We start from the raw sequence: 20463 nt of genomic DNA on the forward strand, positions 1-20463 counted from the left end.
TGGGTCTGCACAGGGATTCGGGGAGGGCTTGGGGTCCTCTCTGTACCAACTGTTGAGGCATCTGAAGTTGGGGTGCAGGGTGGATCCCTTGGATGTGGGATGTGGAGGGAGGGTACCTCCTGTCTGCAGAGGCCCATCCCACAGAGTGTCCAGCTGGGACCAAGCCTGGGGAGGCTGAATGTGGGGACAGGGCAGGCTCCACTCATCCCTCTGTGAGCGGAACTGAGGCCACCTGTCAAGGGAGGCTCATCCCAAGGGACCCCAGTTCTCACTCTCCTCTTCTTCCAGGTGGTCCTCTGCACAGGTGCTGGGTTCCCCCCCACACTGAGCTGGACTCGGCGGGCCCCGGGAACTGGGCAGCCAAGTGGATCCCCTGAAAGCCACCCCCCACCCCCCATCTCTGTACTCCTTGCTCTCATCTAACTTATTTACTCAGCCATTTGACAAATATTTATTGAGCACCTGCTATGTGCCAGGCACTGCGTTAGTTGCTTGGGGATACGTCAGTGAGCAAAATAAACCGAAACCCTTGTCTTCTTGGAGTTGAGATGTGAGGAGGGGGAGTGTGTTTATGGATAATAAACAAATAGATGAGTAAATGACAGAGCGTTGTATTCATTTCCCGTAGCTGCCATAACAAATTACCACAAACTTGGTGGCTTAGAACAACAGAAATTTATTCCCTCCAGTTCTGGAGGCTACATGTCTGAAAATCAAGGTGTTGGCAGGGCTATACTTCCTCTAAAGGCTCCCAGAGGGGAGGATCGTGCCTCTTCCAGCTTCTGGTGGCTCCTGGCAATCCTTGGGGTTCCTTGACTTGAGGCCGCACCCCTCGGGTTTCTGGCTCCGTCTTCACACGGCTTTCTCCCCGTGTCTTCCCGCATCCCTCCGTGTCTCCTCTTCTGACTAGTTGTTGGATTTAGGGCTCACCCTAAATCCAGGATGATCTCATCTCCAGAGCCTTAACTTAAACACATAGGCAAAGACCCTACTTCCAAATAAGGTCACATTCTGAAGTTCCGGGTGGGCCTGAATTTTGGAAGAGGGACACGTTCAACCCACTACAGTCGTATTCTCAGGTACCAGGGGTTTGGATGTGGACATATCATTGAGCGGGGGAGGGGCACCCTTTAACCCACTACGAAAAGAAATAGTTTCGAGATTATCTGGAGAAAAAGAAAGCATGGTAATACAGAAGAGGGGGGCGGTGCCAGGGCTGGGGTGGGGAGGGTAGGTTGCAGTGTTGAATAGGGTGGTCAGGAAAAGCCTTGCTAAAAAGGTGATATTCAAGGCTGTCAAGGAAGTGAGGGGGTAAGCCTTGTGGATGTCCACATGCTGGGGGGGGGGGGGGGGGAGCATCCAGGCAGAGGGAAACAGGTAGTGCAAAGGCCCTGAGGCAGAAGTGTGTCAGCACATCTGAGGAACAAAGAGGCAGAGTGAGTAAGGAGCAGAGTGGTAGAAGGGCGGGATCACGTGGGGCCATGCCGGTCGCAGTAAGGACTTTGGCCTTGACTTGGGGTGAGCTGAGGAGAGACAGGAATTGTCTTTGTTGCCACAGCATCACTGTAGTTGCTGGGTTGAGCGTAGACTGTCAGGGACCGTGGGCTGGAGTGGTAACTCAGCGTCCCACTCCCCCCGCCCCAACAAGGGCAGCCCCTGGGCAACAGGCCTTTGATGGCTCTGGAGTGGCTTCCCAGGACTCCGTCATAGAGAGGCGCCTCTGATCCCCTGCCGCTGGACCCCCTGCCTGCCCACAGGGCTCAGGTTTCCCCTTGTCAGCTGTACCCACGAGAGCCTGGGAAAGTCAGCTTTCCAGAACGATTTCATCATTTTCCATTCGGAAAAGTTTGCTGCTCTGACCACTCCTTCCCCTGCTTCCAAGGCAGAGTATGAAGGGCTGGGACATTCTAGAGCCCAGAGGGGCCATAGGCGGGGGTAGGCAGGGCTTCCAGCCTGCCCCATGGCTACCTGGGACCAGACTACCCCATCCCCCAGCTGCCCAGGCTTCCACCTGGGGGACCTCCCTGCCTCACGTGCCTGCTCCCCACAGACTCCCCCAGTCATAGTCCTCCTGCCCTGCACCTCTGCGGCCTGCTAAGGGGGAAACTACCAGGCAGAGGCACTGAAGAAGGCTATAGAAGGAGGGCAGAGGACTTGGCGTCCTTCTCCATGACTTCCTCACAAAGGCAGAGCCACTGTTGGGAACCAACCACCTGCCTTCACTTCTAAGGTAAGTGGAAACTTCCCTTAGCATCTCTGGATCACAAGGTATTCCCCTCCATGATGTCCCTCCCTCCCATTGCCATTGTGAGGTCTGTCAGTGCATAGTGTCTGACAGAGTTTGCAGAGCCTGTCAGCATTTGCAGAACCCGCTGGGTTTGCAGAGCCTATTGGGGTTTGCAGAGCCTGGTGGGTTTGCAGAGCCTATCAGCATTTGCAGAGCCTCCTTGGTCACAGAACCTGTTGCTATTTGCTGAGATTGTATCCTTTTGTTCCTCCAGGCAGGCCTCACCCATTGCACAATGGTGGCTAGTGAAGTTACCTCTCCTCCCTTCTCTGCCCTGCCCCATACCCCTCTCTGAGGTCTCCCCAAGTGTCCACAGGTTATTTTCCCAAAGGCCCCAAGACACAGACCTCCAGAAACCCCACAGCCAATCCTCACACTCACCAGTGGAACTATATAATCCGGAGTCTGTGGAGCTGGATGGAGCTCTATCCCCACACGAACAGAGGACGAGCTCGGCTCCTAAAAAGAACATATGATTTGAGGCCAAGCACTGTCACTTCCTAGCTATGGGGTTTGGGCATCCTCTCAAGTTTCTGAGTCTCAGTTTCATCACCTATTAAAATGGGGACGCATAGCGACATGTGGCTGGATGAGATTCCCTGGACGCAATTAATGGGAGAAGACTGAATAAATCAAATGGCCACCAGTGATGAGCACCTATATAGGCCAGTCATGGGGCTCAGCTCTCCCATAAGAAAAAAATCATCAAGAGCTAAAGAGGTCCCAGGCATTCCTGCTCTTAGGTCCTTGTGGTGAAGATGAGCCTGCAAGGGTCTGAGCAGGGGGTTCACTTCACCCTGACCCTGGCTGAGAGCAGAAATACTTCAGGAACTTGAGAAAAGTCAATGTGGGAGTCTTTGGGCCTTGCTCTCCGCCCGGCCCCCCCCCCCCAGGCCGCCACCGAACTCTCAATGTTGTTTTGATGGTGAATGGGAGCTGAAGGGATAGGTTTCCCCTTAATGACTGTGAGCTCCCTGATGTAAGGGCTGTGTCTGCCCCCTCAGACTGGAACTTTCTGAGAAGGGGTCTGCTTCCCCCTCTCAGATTGGGGCTCCCTGAGATCAGGGCTCTGTCTCTCCCTCCAACTGTGGATCTATGAGGCAGGGCTTTGTCTCCTCCCTCAACCTGGGGCTCTCTGAGAGCAAGACTGTGTCTCCCCTTCAGAATGGGGTTTCCTGAGGCAGGGCTGGGTCTTGCCCTCAGACTGGGGTCCCTGAGGGCAGGACTGTGTCTCCCCTTCAGAATGGGGGTCCCTGAAGGCAGGACAGTGTTTTCCCTTCACACTGTGGTTCCTTTTCCCTCTCAGCCCCCAGGATGCGGGGGTCTAAGCATCAGCCTCTCCGGCTGTATTCCCGCACCACTGAGTGACCACCCAAGGGAACAGGGTGATCGGACCTGATGGACAGAGATGCAGGGCAGGGCACGAAGGAAGTGCTGATAAAGGGGCATTACTCTGAGCACTTGGCTCAGGACAAACTAGGATTGTAATCAGAGGGTTCAGCGTGAGGGAGTCAGTTGGCTGAAGTGTCGGCTGTAGGCAAAGCCCAGCGACAGGTGCTTTGGGAGAGACCGAAAGGACCTTCGTGTGGTGTCTGGGAGACAAGCCTGGGCGCTGTAGGGTGCTGAGTGCTGCAGGGGGTGCACAGATACAGGACTCCGGGAGAGAAGGTAGGACTGGGCTCCCCAGGGAGGCAGCCTCCACACAGGACACCCTGATGGGACCAGTCTCTGGGGTCAGGTTGAAGGCAGTGGAGCCGTGGCCTCAGAGCTTTGGCCCTGGGGAGAGCCCTGAAGGCCCCTCCCTCACCCCCGCCCACCCCCACTGTCTGGCAGCCTTGGTCCTTGTTTTCCTGGAGCTTGTCCTCCCCTCCCCACTCAGCCCCACACAAGGCTGAGCCACCTCTCCTCCTGCCCCTGCCCAGCGAAGCCCTGGCTGGTGCTGGGGAAAACAGGGGGAGGAACTTCTTCAACAGCCCACGGAGGGCCCTTCGGGACCCACCTCCTGCTCCTGAGCCCCTCCCCCCCCCACATTCCCCACCTGAAAGCCCCTCACAGCCTGGGAATGTCCCACAAAAAGGTTACATGGAGTATTCTAGACAAGGAAGGAGGGGCCCTGGAGGAGGCCCTCCCTTCCCTCTCCTGTCCCCATACCAGGCAGTCGCACCCCAAACTGTCAGAGGGAGCAGGTTCTATTACCCACCAGGCAGTGGGCTCCAACCAGCTTATCCCGCTTCTGCTTCTCTCCAGCAAAGTGAAACCAACTCATTTCTACTCTCAGCCCAGCTCCAGGCTCCTGAGCAATGAGGATCAGGGGTCCTCGGAGGAGCTCCACTCTCACAGGAGCCACACTCAGTGTATGTGGATAGCGGGGTGCACCTAGAGGTGACAATGGTGAGGGAAGGTTAGTGTTGACCCAGTCTCAGGGAGCCCCTGTCTGAGGGGGAGGCACAGCCCTGCCTCAGGGACCCCAGTCTGAGAAGGGAAACCCAGACCCTGTTCCTTCAGGGTTGGTCTGACCTGGCCTTGAACACTTTAATCCCCTTCAGAGAGCAAAGACCAAGAGGTCATCACCTCCTGCCTTAGGTCAAGGTCCTTCCCACCCATCCCAAAGATTAGGACAGTACAGACATGGGGGCCAGAAGAAAACTTAGAGACCCCTATCCTCACTGGCCACGGGCAGGCAAGCTCCTTTGTTATTGCCCGTGGGGCCCCGGGCTATCTCAGAGTCCTGCTGAAAAGCATTCCTCTTCAGGAGGGAGTGGACCCCAAGAGTGGCCTCACCTTGTGCCATCAACCCTTCCCTCACCCCAGACACTGATTGTGGTGAAAGGCAGGCCCATGGGGTAAGGGAGTAGGGGAGGCCTGATAAGCTGACCTTCCTCTAGCTCCTGTTTTGGCTGAGGCAGGCCAGCGGGCTGTTTGGTCTGCAGGCCCAGGGTGGACAAGGGAGCCTCCAAGGGGAGGGGCTCCTAGGGTCAAGGCCCCCCTGGATTGGGACAGCCTACACGCTGGCTGGAGGGCCAGGGCATCAGAGCCTCTGCTGAGGTCCCTACAACCAGGACATGGCTCTACTCAGGTCCTCGGGACGACCACCCGAGGACAAAGGGCTCCCCCGAGCCTCCCGCACAGCTTCACCATCCACCGTAGGTCCCTGGGACTCTCCTGTTTAGCAAACTTGCCCCCAAAGGGGTAAGAGGGAAGGAAGGGGTTGTCTCCCGCAGGGGACCTAGGGAGAGAGGCTGGAAAAGATCTCCTCCAAACCCCATCCATTCGCTCCTTGGGAGCAGCGAAGTGGTGCAATAAGAATCCAGGAGAGGGGCGCCTGGGTGGCTCAGTCGGTTAAGCGGTTAAGCGTCCGACTTCGGCTCAGGTCATGATCTCGCGGTTCGCGGTTCGCGGTTCGCGGTTCGCGGTTCGCGGGTTGGAGCCCCACATCGGGCTCTGTGACTACAGCTCCGAGCCTGGAGCCTGCTTCGGATTCTGTGACTCCCTCTGTCTCTCCGCCCCCTCCCCCGCTCACGCTCTGTCTCTCAAAAAATAAATAAACGTTAAGAAAAAAATTGAAGGAAAAAAAAAAAAAAAAAAGAATCCAGGCGATAGCGTGTTCTGTCTGGGGGAGTTAAACGTGATCCTTGCATTAGATGATAGCAGGAAATTGTTTGTTTTGCTCAGTGTGGGAATGGCATGCTGGTTTATATAGAAAATTGAGTTTGTTTTTTTAGAGACACATTCTCAAGTGTCACGACGTCTATAATTGACTTTGAAATATTTTAGCGCAAAAAAAAGAAGCAAATCTGGCAAAATGCTCATTGTTCTATCTTTGTCATGGATATTTGCAGGTGTTTTGTAGTATTCGATGTGTCTGAACGTTTAGTTTTTCATAATAAAATGTCAAACAAAGGGGGGAAGAAAACAAATGTACTATCATGGGCTTGAAACCCAACTCCACCATTTCCTTGCTATGTGACCTTAGGCAAGTCACTCAACTTCTCTGTGTCTATTCCCTCTAAAGTTAAATAGTACAACTATACACCCTCTCAGTAGGGTGCTGTGAGGATTAAACAAAGTAACTAATAGGGAGTGCCTCGCATAGTGCCTTGGACATAGTGAGTGTGCAGTTAGAAAGAGCTGCTCGTGGGGGCGCCTGGGTGGCTGAGTCGGTTAAGCATCCGGTTCTTGATTTCGACTCAGGCCGTGATCTCACAGTTGGTGGGTTCGACCCCCGCGTCGGGCTCTGTGCTGACAGCTCGGAGGCTGGAGCCTGCTTCTGATTCTGTGTCTCCCTCTCTCTCTGCTCCCCGCCCCCATGCTCTGTTTCTCTCTGTCTCAAAAATAAATAAACATAAGAAAAACATTTTTTCAAATGGTTGCTTGCGAAATGAATGGAGAGAAGGCTGTGTGCGGACGGAGCGCGTTCTCGAAGCCTGAGCCTCGGTTTCTCAGCCTTCAATAAGCAGCAGTTATTGTTATCACTTGGGTCAACAGCCACACCCTCAACCCCCTACTCCATTCCAGGAGCTGTGCTGGATACTGGGCAGGAAAGAAGGCTGGTGGGTAGCAGGGACCCTCTTAACAGGCCCCACGGACACTGGTTCCTTGCAAGGAACACCGGTTAGTGGGCTCCCTCCCCAGTTGGTACCTATCCCAGGAACAGGGTAACCCAACCCTGCTCTGGCCACGTTGTCATCCAGCTCTGAGGACAGTCAGGGCTGGGGGTGGGCCCCCTCGACATCCTCCCCAGAGGAACAGGGCAGGGAGGAAGGAGAGCCCCAGCCCGAGGACAAGGGCAGTGGGGTGTGCAGCTGGTAACGGGAGAAGGCCAACGCTTTCCTATTTTGGGAGGTAGGAGGCAGCAGGTGGCTGCCCGGTGTGGGACATGTGAACTCTCCTGTCAGGGGCCATGTGGCCCGCAGCAGGGCAGGGCGTCCTGGCAGAGCCGGGCATAGCCTAGGCCCCTCCTGAGCCTGCCACCCAGATTCACTCGTGGCCACGGAGTGGCGGGGGCGGGGAGGGATCTGGTTTCTCCACCACAAAAGCATCCTCCTAATATAGGCTGCAAACAGAACAAATTCACCTGGACCCCACCGCCCCCCTACATTCTGCAGGGAATCAGGCTCCGGAACCCAAACGTTCTGAGGAGCTCCCGGTCTGAGTGGAGAGATACCACCTTTGCCCTCCAGGAGCTCCTAATCTGATGCGAGAAACAACCTCTGCCCGGAGGAGGACCCCAGGCTAAGGAAGGAGACAGAGCCCCGGCTTGGGAAGGCTCCAGTCCGAGAGGGGAGGCCCCGTCTGAGGAGAAAGGCTGGCCACAGTGGCGGTGCAAGGGCTGAGCGCTCCGCTAGGCCCACAGAATGGCAGGTTCCTTCGGGAGCCAGGTTATTTGGGGGCGGGCCAAGGAGCAGGCAACTTCCCAGATTAAAATAGCCTTCCCTGGGTGTCAGTCCTGAGACGTGCGTAGGTCCCAGATGAATGCTTGTCACACGGCTGGGCAGTCCAAGATGAGCCTTGTTTCCTAATCAGGGCAGTGTGGGAAGGCGGCTCTGGCCTCCAGGCCACCAAAAGCTATGCGCTACTTGCTCAACTTCTCCTTCCTAAAGGGGCTGCCAGCCCCCTCCCTCAGGAAGCCTCCCCACACTGACTCCAGCTGTGTGAAGCCCTCGGGCTCCGCCTGCCTCCCCACTGGTGTGCCCAGTTTGCAATTTCCCGTGGTCTGGGGCTCCCCTTCGGACAGGGGCTCCCGGAGATCAGAGCTACGTTCCAACCTCAAACTGGGCTCCCTGAGGGCAGGGCTGTGTCTCCCCCCTCAGACTGGGGCTCCCTGAGGGCAGAACTGTGTCTCCTCTCAGACTGATGCTCCCTGAGGGCAGGACTGGTCCTACTCACTACCTTGTTTCCAGTACAGTGGGCAGAACATTGACCCAAGACTTGAGAGCCCTGGGTTCTAGGGGTGACTCTGGTGTCACCTTGCCCCCAAGGGCAATGGCCTGCCTCGCACGCCTCCTCAGAGCAGAGATGCTCTGGTCACAGATCCAGGCTCCGACTCCAGCCTAGGCTCTTCCAGGCCCCATCTCCTGGGGCTGCTTCCTTACCCCTCTGACACCCCACGGGGTCCTGGGGAACAGAAAGCAGTTCCTGCCTCGGGCGGGTGGGGGGGCTTAAATGAGATAATATGCACGAGAGGCTTGGCGTAGTGCCTGGCAGTGAAAAGATAAACCAAAGAGAAGCCTAGTAGGCCAGTTCTCAGACCAACTGTGAGTTGGGCAGAGCTCTAGGCTCCGTGACCCTGGAGTCTGAAGCCAAGACCGGCCCTAGAAGGCCACAGAGTGACCCAGCTCAGTGGCCAGGCCAGGAATATGCTAAGATCCCTATCTGACACTCTAGGAACAGGGCACTGTCCGAACACTCAGTGGTAGTACTTGCTGTCCCTTCTCCCTTTGCCACTCTCCCTCTGGCCACCCAGTTCCAGCTGTCTTTGATCGCTGTCCCCCATTATCCCCCGGCCTTTTTCTGTCCCACCACCACCACCATGTGGAAGAATCCAGCTCCCCTGTGCACGTGACATTTGGCGTGGCGTGACCCCCTCGGAGTTGGGCAGGGGCTGGGGACAGACCCAGACAACATAAACACGTCCCCAGGAGTTTACATTGTGGGGGCCAGGAGTACACAGCAGTCAGCTGGCGGCTGCCCCTGTTTATTCCCTGAAGGTTCACGGTCAAGGCGCCACCGTGGGAGGAGGGTGGAGGCAATCCTCAGGTGGCTGCAGCTGTGTGGATATCAACGTGTTGGGGACCCCAGGAAAACCTGTAGGCCTCTCAGGCCACCCCCTCCAGCCTCGTCTCAGCTACCCCTCCCCAGGGACCATGTGCTGGTGCACATGGGAGTCTGAGCAGAGTGGCCTCCCTAAGCCTGAGGTGAGGGACCCATCGGCCCTTCTCCCCTTCGGCCCCTGCCCTGCTCCAGGACCCTAGCTCAGACTTCAGTGCATTTTCTCAAGTCAGGTGGAGCCAAGCTTTGCTTGAGTCAATCATTGTTAATGCTGTGCCTCGAATTTTTCCTGGGTGTTTTACTTTTCTGAGCCCTTCCTATCACTCAGCGTCTTCTACATCTACTCTGTGAAGCAGGCTGGGCTGGCTGGGTCTGCCCATTATCTGCGTGGGAAGGTCGAGGCCCAAAGGTACACCTGCCCCCAGTCCCACTCACAGCGACCTGTGGTGCCTGCATTCAAGGTCAACAGAAATGATGGTCTCCCAGTGGCTCTGCACACTGATCCACTTTACAGATGAGGAAACTGGGGCTTACAGTTGCTCAGCTGGGGAAGCCAGGATTTAAACTCAGGTCTGTGGCTCACAATCTCCCTGCACGGTCCTTCTCAACCCACCGCCTGCCCTTTACCCAGAGAGTCCGGTCGTCTCCTAGGAGCAGGCAGGGGTCCACACAGTTCTCAGAGGGCTCATCAACGCTTCCTGCCTCCTGAAATGTGTATGCGGGAAAGCTGGAGTGTCCCCATGAGCGTGTTAACCCTCATCCACAGCGCAAAGTCCTGAGTCAAGCATTGGCACAGGTATTACTACCTACTAACTACTCACTACTACCACCACCAACAACAATAACAGTTCATGTTTACTGAGCACGTGCTGTGTGCCCACTTCCGTTCTAAGTGCTATATGTACAACATCTCCGGGAACCCACACAACTCTATGAGACTATCACGAACTCCACTATTAACCCAATTTACGGTTGCGAAGACTTTACAGAGAGGTAAAGTGAGTTGTCCAAGGCAACAGGCTCGAAAACGTCAGAGTCAGGACTGGGATCCGGAGCCACTATGCTATAGAGTCTGGATGGAGATTGACTTTACAGACCAGCGTAAACAGCATCGGGGTGACTGCGCGCACACACATGCACACATGCACACACACGCACACACACACACACACACACACACATACACACCGGGGAGGGGGCAGGTGTGTAGAAGTTGTTGGAACAGTGCGAGGTAGATGGAGAAAGAGATGCTGTTCCCGGCGGAGATGGGCTGCGTGTTAGGACCTAAAGTGAGAGATACGGACCATTCCCAGTATGTCACATCCTGGGCAGGATGAATCTCCAAAGGCCACCACCGTGACCTTGATTGAACATGGTGGGTACCAAGCAAGCGTCCTTGGAGTGATTGAGCAGTGCTAACATGGTGGTCGTGACAGAAGTGCCCGTAAGGATGGCAGCGTGGCGGTGCCGGGAGGGGGTGAGGGGGGAAGGAGGTGGTGGGGTGATGGTGCGGGTGCTAGTGATGAGGAAGTTGGGGATGGCATTAGCGACAGAGGCAAGAACATAAATGCCACTTCCTCTGCGCTCCAGTACAGCCCTTTACAGTTTCCACCGGCCATCGCACACTGTTCCTAATCCTCACAGCTGCCTTCGGGGTGGGCATCGTTAGCCTCGTTTTATAAACGATGACAAGGAGCCACAGACAAGTCACATTCTGCATGCCTAAGGTCACAAGGCCAGTATGCCGGCTCGGGCTCTCTGCCTTCAGAGCAGGGTGCCAGGGAGCGTCAAGAGGCCATGGGGGGGGGGGGGGTGGGCGGCAAGGGAGAAGCCGCTCTGCACTCCCAACCCAGCGGACTCAGCCCTCCTCGGTTTGGGGGATCGGGGAGTCTCAGAACTAGGTGACAGGGGCAGCAGTTCTAATCCCGGCCCCACCGCTGACACGCTGTGACCCTCTCTGGGCAGCGGCCAAGGCAGATGGCAGCTGCCAAGGGACAGCGGGCCCGCAGGGCAGAGCCAGTGGAGCCTGGCGGGAGCCCCACACACCAAGCGGATGAAGTCAGGGGTGGGAAATAATCTTGGAATCAGAGGAAGGCTCCCTTTGGGGTAACATTCCTGGAAAGCTCTGTTCTGATTGGCTTGAGGTTGGGGTTTCTGCACAGGCCTTTCCAGTCAGGAGCAAGTTTATTAATAAACCCTGTCCTGCCTCTTGCTCTGGCCCTGGGGAGGAGGCAGGGCTTCCTGGGACTCGTGGCCCCTCACCCCAGGGGTAGTGGGTCTCACTGCAGGGGTGGGGGGGTGGGGAAACAGACACCGAGCCCTTAGATCCAGGCGAGGAATAAATGCCCTGTACTGCAGTCTCCACCCCTCTGCAGCCCCAGGGATCCCCCGTTCCTGCTGCCGGTGAGGTGAGCCGGTGAGCATGTCCTGTGAGTGCCCTGGGTGCTGTGTGGGCGGTGGCAGTGTGGGGACAACCGAGCATGAGGGGTGCTAAGGCCTCAGGAGCAGGACGCCTCCCTCCGGGGTGCTTCCTCCTGTAACTCATCAGCACCCAAGGCCTGAATTTACTGCCTCCGCTCCCCCACCCGCTGGCTCTGACCTCATTAGGCTCCTGTCCCTTTCCCAGGATGGGGGGGCGGGGGGTGGGGGAGGAATGACTCCCGCCTGAAGAGCAGGATCCCTTGAGGGAGGAGGGAAAGTCCTGGGGGTGGGGGAGAGGGGAGAGGGGGCACAGAGCTTAATATAGTCACAGGGTAGGCTGAGGAGGATGTCGGCTCTTATTACACCTGACACCTCGCCCCCATCATATGACCCAGCTCCTGCTAGCAAGGCGTGGGCAGAGCGAAAGACTGAGAAGCGCCTGGTCCCAGGAAGTGCCTGGCCTAGCTGGGTGGTCCTGACTCCTAGTGGGCCCAGCCGGGAAGGGAAGGAGCCTCCAGCACTGATCCCAGCATGGGCGCTAAAGGGACTGGTCCCTCTGATCCACACTGCCCCTCACCTCCCTCCCTCACCCCCAGATCCACGGTCCCAAGGTATGGTGCACCTGTGGGCAGAGCCCTAAAGCTAGACTTAGGAGTGGAAGCCAGGATGAGAAGTTGCCTGGGAAGTTGCTGTGAAGAATCAGGATCAAGATAATCTCCTCAGCTAAATCGCCCCTGTGTTGAAATCCGACCCCTGTACCCGCCCTGCCCACACCTAGGGGGAGACACAGCCTTGCCCTCAGGGAACCCATTTGATGGAATTGTCACGCAAAATCCCCAACGTCTTAGTGTCTAATTTTCTTGTCTATGAAATGGCAAGGCTGCCTCCTCCCTCAAAGGTGCTTAGTGCCTGCCTGGCGGACAGCAAAACCTGAATAAAAGTCAGCTGTTCCTCTTCGGTGGGGGCTTTTTGTGGGAGAAATCATCATCTTTGGTCTTTGGGAAAAGTAGGTCGAAATAGCACCCTGTATGCCCGCCCAGCACTCCCACCCAAAGATGGGTCACCTCTGGCTGCCTTGACATGGCATGGTGTCCCCAGTCAGCCCCAGCCTTGATGTTTATGGTCAACAAATATCTGGAAAGTCAGCCACACAAGCGGCCCCAGGCCTGAGGACACTGGGGCAGCATGGGACAAGGCAGGCCCTGCGGCCATCCACCCTAGAAGATGCTATCCTGTGGCTTCTGGTCACTGACTTCCTGGAAACCAGTTTTTCAGATTTACTTTTTATTGAGGTGTAAGATTTGCATATCAAATGGCACAAACCTGAAGGGTACAGCTTGGTGAATGTGTGCATCTGTATGTGCCTGCGTCACCACCACCCAGATCAAGCACAGTATTTCCAGCACCCCGGCAGGCCCTCTCTAAGCCCCATCCGGTCAATCCCCTCCTCCAGAGGTAACCACTATTCTGACTTGCATCCCCACAGGTTGGCTCTGCCTGTCCTTGAACTTCACGTAAATGGACTCCTAGAACACGCACTTCATGTCTGGCCCTGTTTGTTCAGCCTGAGGTCTTTGAGGGTCATGCGTGTTGTCCCTACGGTACCAGCTCTTCCTTTTTCGTGGCCAAGTAGACTTCCACTGAGTATATCACAACTTATTTGTCTGCGCTGCTGTTGATGGACATTTGGGTTGTTTCCACTTTTTATGTAATATGATTACAGCGGCCAGGGCATTCTTAGACACGTCTTTCGGTGACACAAACATGGCAACCCATTCCTGAGAGCAGATTTGGGGGCAGATGCATCATTAAGAACTCCAGGGAGGACAGGGGAGATCAGATATTACTGAGTTCCTTGGATGGACCGAGAGGGTACTATGCTACATGAACTAAGTCAGACAGACAAAAACAGATACCATTTGATTTCACTTAGATGTGGAATCTAAAAACAACAACGACAAATGAAAAACAAATGAACAAACAAAGAGAAACAGACTCATAAATACAGAGAACAAACTGGGGGGGGTGGGATGGCCAAAAAAGGTGAAAGGGACTAAAAGGTACAAACTCCCAGTTATTAAAGACGGAAGTCACGAGGATGAGAAAGCACAGCATAGGGAATACAGCCAATAGCTGATAATATTGCGAGAGAGTTGGTGGTGACAGATGGTTACCACTCTCTTATCATCTACTTATCTTGGTAAGCATCGTGTACTATACAGAATTGTTGAATCAGAATTGTGCTGTATACCTGAAACTAATACAGCATTGTATCTCAACTACAATTTTTCTTCTACTTTTTTAAAGTTTATTTAGTGTGTGTGTGTGTGTGTGTGTGTGTGTGTGTGTGTGTGATTATATCCATTTCCTAGGGCTCCCTTAACAAAGTATCACGGATTTGGTGGCTTACAATAGGGATTTGAGTCTCTCATAGTTAAGGAGGCCACGGTCCCAAATCAAGGTACCGACAGGGTTTGTTTTTTCTGGAGGCTCCGAGGGAGAGTTTTCCATCCCCTCTCTCCTACCTTCTGGTGGCGGCAGGCAATCCTTGGTGCTCCTTGGCTGGTAGCTGTATCTCTACAATTTCTACGCGGCCTTCTTCCTTGTGTGTAGACCCACGTCTCTGGGTCTACAAATTTCTCTCTCCCTAAAAGGACACTAGTCATTGGATTTAGGGTCCACCCTAATCCAGGAAGATATCGTCTTAACTTGATTACATCTACGAAGACCCTGTTTCCACCTAAGGTCAAGTTCCCAGGTCCCGGGGTTAGGACTTCCAACCTATCTTTTGGGGGGCACAGTTCAACCGACGATAGTGATCATGACTCAGCACCTTTGCAAGGGAGTATACATGAGTGTCTGTGTGGGTGTGTATTGTGTGAAGGAGCACTGCCTGAGTGTGCACGGGCGTGCCAGGACATGTCTACGTGGTGCCTCCGGTTGTGCGTATGTGACCGCAGGCACGCGTATACGAGCGCGTGTGCGTGTGCGCCGCTGTGCCCATGGCTTTAGAGCCCCCATGGACTTGCTGAGGAGGGCAGTAAGGCCTGGCTCCCTGCTGTGGCTGAAGAAGTGCTTGGGGCTGGCCTGGGTGGGCAAGCGGGGCCTTGCCTCATGAATCCAAACGGTGAGCTGCGAAAAGCAAGGACAAGGGTATTTGGTGAGCTGGGCACAGGCCGGCAGGCTGAGGAGGTGGCTCCCGGCAGCAACGCCTGTTCCCAGGTCCTTTTCCAGGAATGTTCCTAGAAGGCCCCTCCACCCAAGCTCCCATCCCCTGCACACCATTTGCCTGGTTGGGGAGGCTCTGGCTGACTCACATCCTCTAGAGGCTGGAAGCCAGGACTCAAGCTACCTGCGCGCCAGCCCGGTGGGGGCGGGGCAGGTAGCCAGGCCCGCCCAGGCCCCGCCCCCAGGCCAAACAAGAGTAGCACCCAATCACCCACCGTGCGGGGGCCGGATCCCAGCAAAGGGAGAAAGACCGAAGTGAGTACGCGGTCAGGAAAGGCCCAGAATGAGGGCGGCTTCTCCCCCCGCCCCCCGGGGCCGGCTCTTTTAGGCAAACCCACCCCGCAGAGGCAGGGCATTGGAAGGGCCTCCTTCACTGAAATGTTGGTTTAGGGCTTGCTCGGGGCCAGTCATCTCATTTAAACTTCACAGCCAAGTTTAAATGGGGTTCTCATCATCCCCATTTTACAGACGTTATTGCTGAGGCCCTAAGGAGTAAAATGATCTGCGTAAAATGACACGTGTGTTTATGCTCGTGGGCGTTCGTTAGTCTCTGCAAATCACACCCTACCCCCCTCCTCCACACTCAGACCAGAGCTGCCTTCACCGCAACCCACCTGCCCACCACACGTACCCCCTCCAGTGCAGTCTTGCTCCCACCCTTAACGAAGAAGACCCCCACCCCCGCCCCGTCCGTGCTCATGGGGGTGGCGGGACAAGTTAGGGGGTGGTCTCTCCACTCGTCCCACCCTCCTGGTCTTCTCTGTGGTGTCCTGGTTTGAGTTTCCGTGTGGCAGTGAGTTTACTGCGTCTCTGAGAATGTTGGTGGGTTTGTGCGCAGGTGTTTGGAGGAGGCAGTGTCGGGGGCAGGCAGGTGTACCTCCGGGTGGGTGTGCCAGTCAGGGACACATGAGGGCACAGCTGTGGTGGGATATACACTGGACAGGTTGTATCTGTGAGTGTGCCTAGGCACGGGTGTGTGAGCCCCTGCAGGTGTTGATGAAGCCTGCCCCCCTGCATGTCTGGGTGTCTGTAGAGTGACTCCCCATTTCTCCCCCCTTACCATAGAAATGCCACCAACCTCAGTTCACCGACTCCGGGGCCACAGGTGAGAGCCTGGTAAAAAAAACGCCTATATCTGGGGACAGAGACACCTGAGTCTGAAGCCCCGCCTGCTCTGGCCACTGGTGCCCTTGAGCTGGCATCGCCCCACCCAGGCAGCGGGAGTGTCCTCACCCAATGGGATGGGGTGACACGGAGGAGGAGGCAGCACTGTGGCTTCTCCCGCCCCCAGAACACAGGGAGCACCCAGCTCCCTAGATGGGAGGCTCATTACCCCAGCACTCAGTAGTTTGGTGGGGGGGGGGGTCATGCCAGGACTTGGCACAGACTACAAAGTGTGGGGGGCACCCCAGCACTCCCGCCCGCGGCTGGCTGGGGGAGGGGCTGTGACGTTCGGTGGCCTCATGCTGCTGAGAGGAAGTAGCTAATTGCCGACCTGATGACTGGGCAGCCTGAGGAATGGGGTGATGATGCCACTCGCGGAAGCAGGCGCCCCAGCCCAAGGAGGGGGCCCTGCAGGGACGGGGTGAGCCAGGCCTGTGCTCCGCAGAAGCTGAGGTGGCTGTGGCCAAGGGAGCAGGGGGTGGGGGGTTGTTGAGGCTGTGACCGTGGGAAAGGAGTTCTCCCTGGCTTCCCTCAGCTTTAAGGGAAAAGAGTTCAGAGGCCCCAGGGGATGAAGGGATTTGGGAAGGGGCTACAGGGGACAGAGGGGGAGGAGATGGTGGCAGAGGCTTCTTTACTCCCACCTACACTCCCCAACCTTCCCATGTTCCCTACTCTTGCCTTTGTCTCCTCTTTGGCCCCTGTGGCTCCAGGCTGGTGAGGAAGGAAGGAGTAGATGGAGAGCTCTTTTCACCATAAGAACCCCCGGGGCACACGCAGCCTACTTGGCCATATTTACTCTGCTGAAGGCCAGAGCATCTAGAAGTGGTGAGACTTCAGCTGTCCTTGAGGACAGAAGAGCAGGTGCTTCAGAGAACAGAACAAGCCAAGGGTGGGCAGTGGGCTTTAGAGAGGCTGACGAAGGATGGGGGCTTGGCTACCATGGTTATGGGGAGAGAGGGAGGCGGGCAGGGCCCTTCTGCACCTAGAGCCACACTGTCCCTTCTTGGCAGAAACTGGGTAATCAGGGGAGGCTGGGTGGCTCAATCCGTTAAGCATCCTACTTCAGCTCAGGTCATGATCTCACAGTTTGTGAGTTCGAGCCCCGCCTCAGGCTCTGTGCTGATAGCTCAGAGCCTGGAGCCTGCTTCAGATTCTGTGTCTCCCTCTCTCTCTGCCCTTCCCCCACTCGTGATTTCTCTCTCTCTCTCAAAAATAATCAAACATTAAATAATAATAATAATAATTAAAAATTAAAAAAAAAAAAAAAGAAAAAGAAAGAAAGAAACTGGGTAACCAGATGCGGAACTTCTCCCACAGTGCTGGCCACAGCCTCTGGCCCGGGCAGGCCTGGCCTCAACTGCCAGAACAAGGGTCAAGACCAAGTCAGGAGCCACACAAGGTGGGGACCCCAGCCCCAAATCCCCAGGGGCATCAACCCCAGAGAACCTGCCAGCCCTGAGTGCCAAAAAACAGGACCCAGCCATCTGCAGGTCAGTCCTCTGCGCCCTCAGCGCCCCCTGTGGGCAGGGAACTGTACTAATGGGGGAGGGGCCTCCACCTGCCTGCAGGAGGAGACAGACTGGCCCCCGGAGGGCACAGAGCCCCTGCCTCAGGGTACACTCAGTGTGATGAAGGAGACTCAAGACATTGATCTACTAGCACCTATCTGAAATTCCCCCCCCCCCTCAGGAAGCTCCCACTCTGATAGAGATGTGTACTACCATCAAAGCTCCATTCTGGGGGCACCTGGGTGGCTCAGTCCCTTAAGCGTCCTACTCCAGCTGAGGTCATGATCTCATGGTTCGTGGGTTCCAACCCCACATGGGGCTCTGTGCCGACAGCTCAGAGCCTGGAGCCTGCTTCGGATTCTGTGTCTCCCTCTCTCTCTGCTCGTCCCCTGCTCATGCTGTCTCTCAAAAATAAATAAACGTTAAAAAAAAAACACAAAACAAAAAAAAACAAAAAACCTCCATTCTGAAGGGTGAAACACAGCACCAACCTTCAAGAAACTTAGTCTGAGGGTGGGGACACACAGCCCTATAGAACCTTTCTGGGGCCCCCAATCTGTTGTAGACATGAATTAGACATTTCAGTGACCTTAGTGTTGCTAGAAAACAATACAAGACGTCCAGTTCAATTTGAATTTCAGATACACAACGAATAATGTTTTGTATAAGTATATCCCATACAACATATGGGGCATACTTATACTAAAAAGAGTATTCATTGCGTATTTGAAATTCAAGTTTAATCAGACGTCCTGTACTTTTATTTGCCAAATCTGACAGCCCTAGTTGCCTAGGGAGGAGGGAGGGGGGAGGAACCCCAGACACCAAAATGCAGGTAAACATCACAGCGTGCTCAAGCTCAGGAGAGCAGTTTTGGGGCGGGTGGGGAGTCCTGGGGCGCTGGCTGGAAGGAGTTTAAAATTCCTTCCAGACCAGATCCCTAATCCCTTGGTGCACAATGGCCGCCTTCTCCCCCACCGCCTGCGCCCACGCCCTCCCCCGCGGGGCCGTGGCAGTGCCACCACGGGCCTCTTTAAGCCCCTTTGAAGCCGGCAGAGCCCCGCGCCGCGGGAGGCCCCGCCGCTATGCCAGCTATGCCAGCTATGTCCCCGCCGCCGCCGCCGCCGGCCACCCCTGCTCCCCCATTAATGCTGGCTAATCTGGCTAATAAATAAACTTCGCTCCCAGCCTCAGCCCCCCACTGGCTCCTCCCTGCTCCCCCAGAATGGATTTCGGGGCTCGGGTAACACATGCGGCCCCACTCTCTTCTGATGTCTCTCTCTTTTTTTTTTTTTTTTTCTATCGCTCTCCTAGCCCTATTGCCCGTCTCTGACGGAATCTGGGGAGTCTCTGCCTCGCGCACTGCATCTCCTTCAGTCCACCTGTGCGCAGGGAGCAGGCCACATGGCTAGGGCAGGGACACCACTCAACGCCGGGTAAAGATCCGCGGGACAGAGGAGCGCCCCCTGGAAGCCAGGGGAGGCGCGGGCCACGCCCCTCCTCGCCACACCCTCGGCCACGCCTTCCTCTGCCCGCGGAAGTGGGGCGCGCAGCCCCGGGACAGGTGACTCCGCGCCCGGGGAAGGCGAGGGCGCCTCCTGCGGCAGGAGTCCTTTCTCCACGGCCTCTGCCGCCCCCTGCGTCCCCACCCGGGCTTCGGAGAGTCTGACTCAGAGGCGAGCCCGCATCGCTTCACCTCCTACCACACACCCGGAGCGCGCGGAGAAATTACAGGATTGCAGGGGCACGGCTAATGCGCTCTAATTACCCACCGCCGCTCTCCTCCGCGGCGCTCGGCTGCGCCGGGCCAACGCGCCCTAATTAGGCCTCCCACCCCCCACCTGTCCGGGAGCCCGTCCCCTGTCCCCAGTCCCCAGGAGCGCGCGTGCCTCGCCTCTGCCCGCCCACGCCTCCTGTCGCCCTCTGAGACCGAGCCAGGAGAGAGCTCTGAGATCCCACCTGGGGTGGGGAGAGGGAAGGTGCAGGACTGGAGACCCCGGAGCCCCAGGGTGCGGAAGGCGGCTGGTCCCTCTCGTAAACTGACAGCCATCGAGTTCTGTCTCACGTGACTTGGAGAGCGGGGAGGAGGCAGGACCCATTTCCTTGACAGGGACACTGAGGCCTGTTGGAAAGGGGAGGAGCGGGTAGAGCACCAGGGCAACAGTATCCCCGTTTTGCACATGAGGCACAGGAAAGTAAAGGCTCTCGAGCAAGGCTCCCCAGACAGAACCTCCAGATGAGCTCATTTCGGGGTGACTTATGACCGCCCCCGCAGGCTCCTTCCCCTGACAGGGATATTACCTTCCTGAAAAGAAAGGTGATACCCCCATCACAGACCTGGAGCGCTAGAAGGCTGACCAGCTGTGGCCTGTTGGTCACAAGGGAGCCAGTGAGGAGTGGCTAAAGTCTGGCATCCCAGGAAGGGTGGGAAAAGGCCCTGAAGACGCAGAAGCCAGGCCTGGTGGCCAGGACTAAGGAGTTGACTGTCAACTTCTTTATCCAAACCAGGTTCAAACCTTTCCTCTATCAGGAATTCTTTCCTGATGCCCAGGGGGTTGCAGACTCATGGCCTTGGGCCAAGTTTAATCTTTAGTGAGGTTTTGTCTGGCCTGCAAGGAGTAGGTGGTTTTTGTACTGAGTATGAGAGCTTACAGACAGTGTGGGCCATCTGATCGCCCTCCCCATTGGCAAAGGCCAGTGTCAGACTAGTCCCCAAAGGCATTTGGGTTTGAGACCCCTGATTTAGACCAGCCCGCTTGGCCTAGGCTTTAACCTTTCCACGGGTGCCAGGATCTCAGTCTGCACCGTAGTGCACCCCCTGGTAGTCTGTGCATGTTTCTTGGTAAGCACGCCCAGGTGAATGTCCCTGAGAGCCCCTCTTTAGGCTTCCCACATGTGGTGGCAGTGGGGGCTGCACGTGCTTCTGGAAACCCCTCTCATACCACCTTTTTTCATCTTGAGTTTCAATCTGTGCCTTGGGTATGCCTTCTCCAACAGGGATGACAGATGTTTTTCTGCCATGCAACTAGAGGTTCCTTGAGGGCAGAATATTGGATCGCTTCCTTTCAGTCTAGGATCTCACTGAGG

The 20463-nt window shown here is 56.1% G+C and overlaps 1 long non-coding RNA gene across 1 annotated transcript; it reads right to left on the bottom strand.

The window, feature by feature from the left end:
• Positions 1-656: 656 nt before the first annotated feature.
• Positions 657-4647, bottom strand: LOC121029102 (uncharacterized). Its single transcript, XR_005789587.1, has 3 exons — positions 4488-4647; positions 2669-2746; positions 657-1029 (listed from the first exon to the last, which is right to left on the bottom strand). It is a non-coding gene; the product is annotated as an uncharacterized LOC121029102 (long non-coding RNA).
• Positions 4648-20463: the final 15816 nt, after the last annotated feature.

The sequence above is a fragment of the Herpailurus yagouaroundi genome, unplaced genomic scaffold (assembly GCF_014898765.1).
Source record: "Herpailurus yagouaroundi ecotype Mexico unplaced genomic scaffold, PumYag 139, whole genome shotgun sequence".
Classification (NCBI taxonomy): domain Eukaryota; kingdom Metazoa; phylum Chordata; class Mammalia; order Carnivora; family Felidae; genus Herpailurus; species Herpailurus yagouaroundi.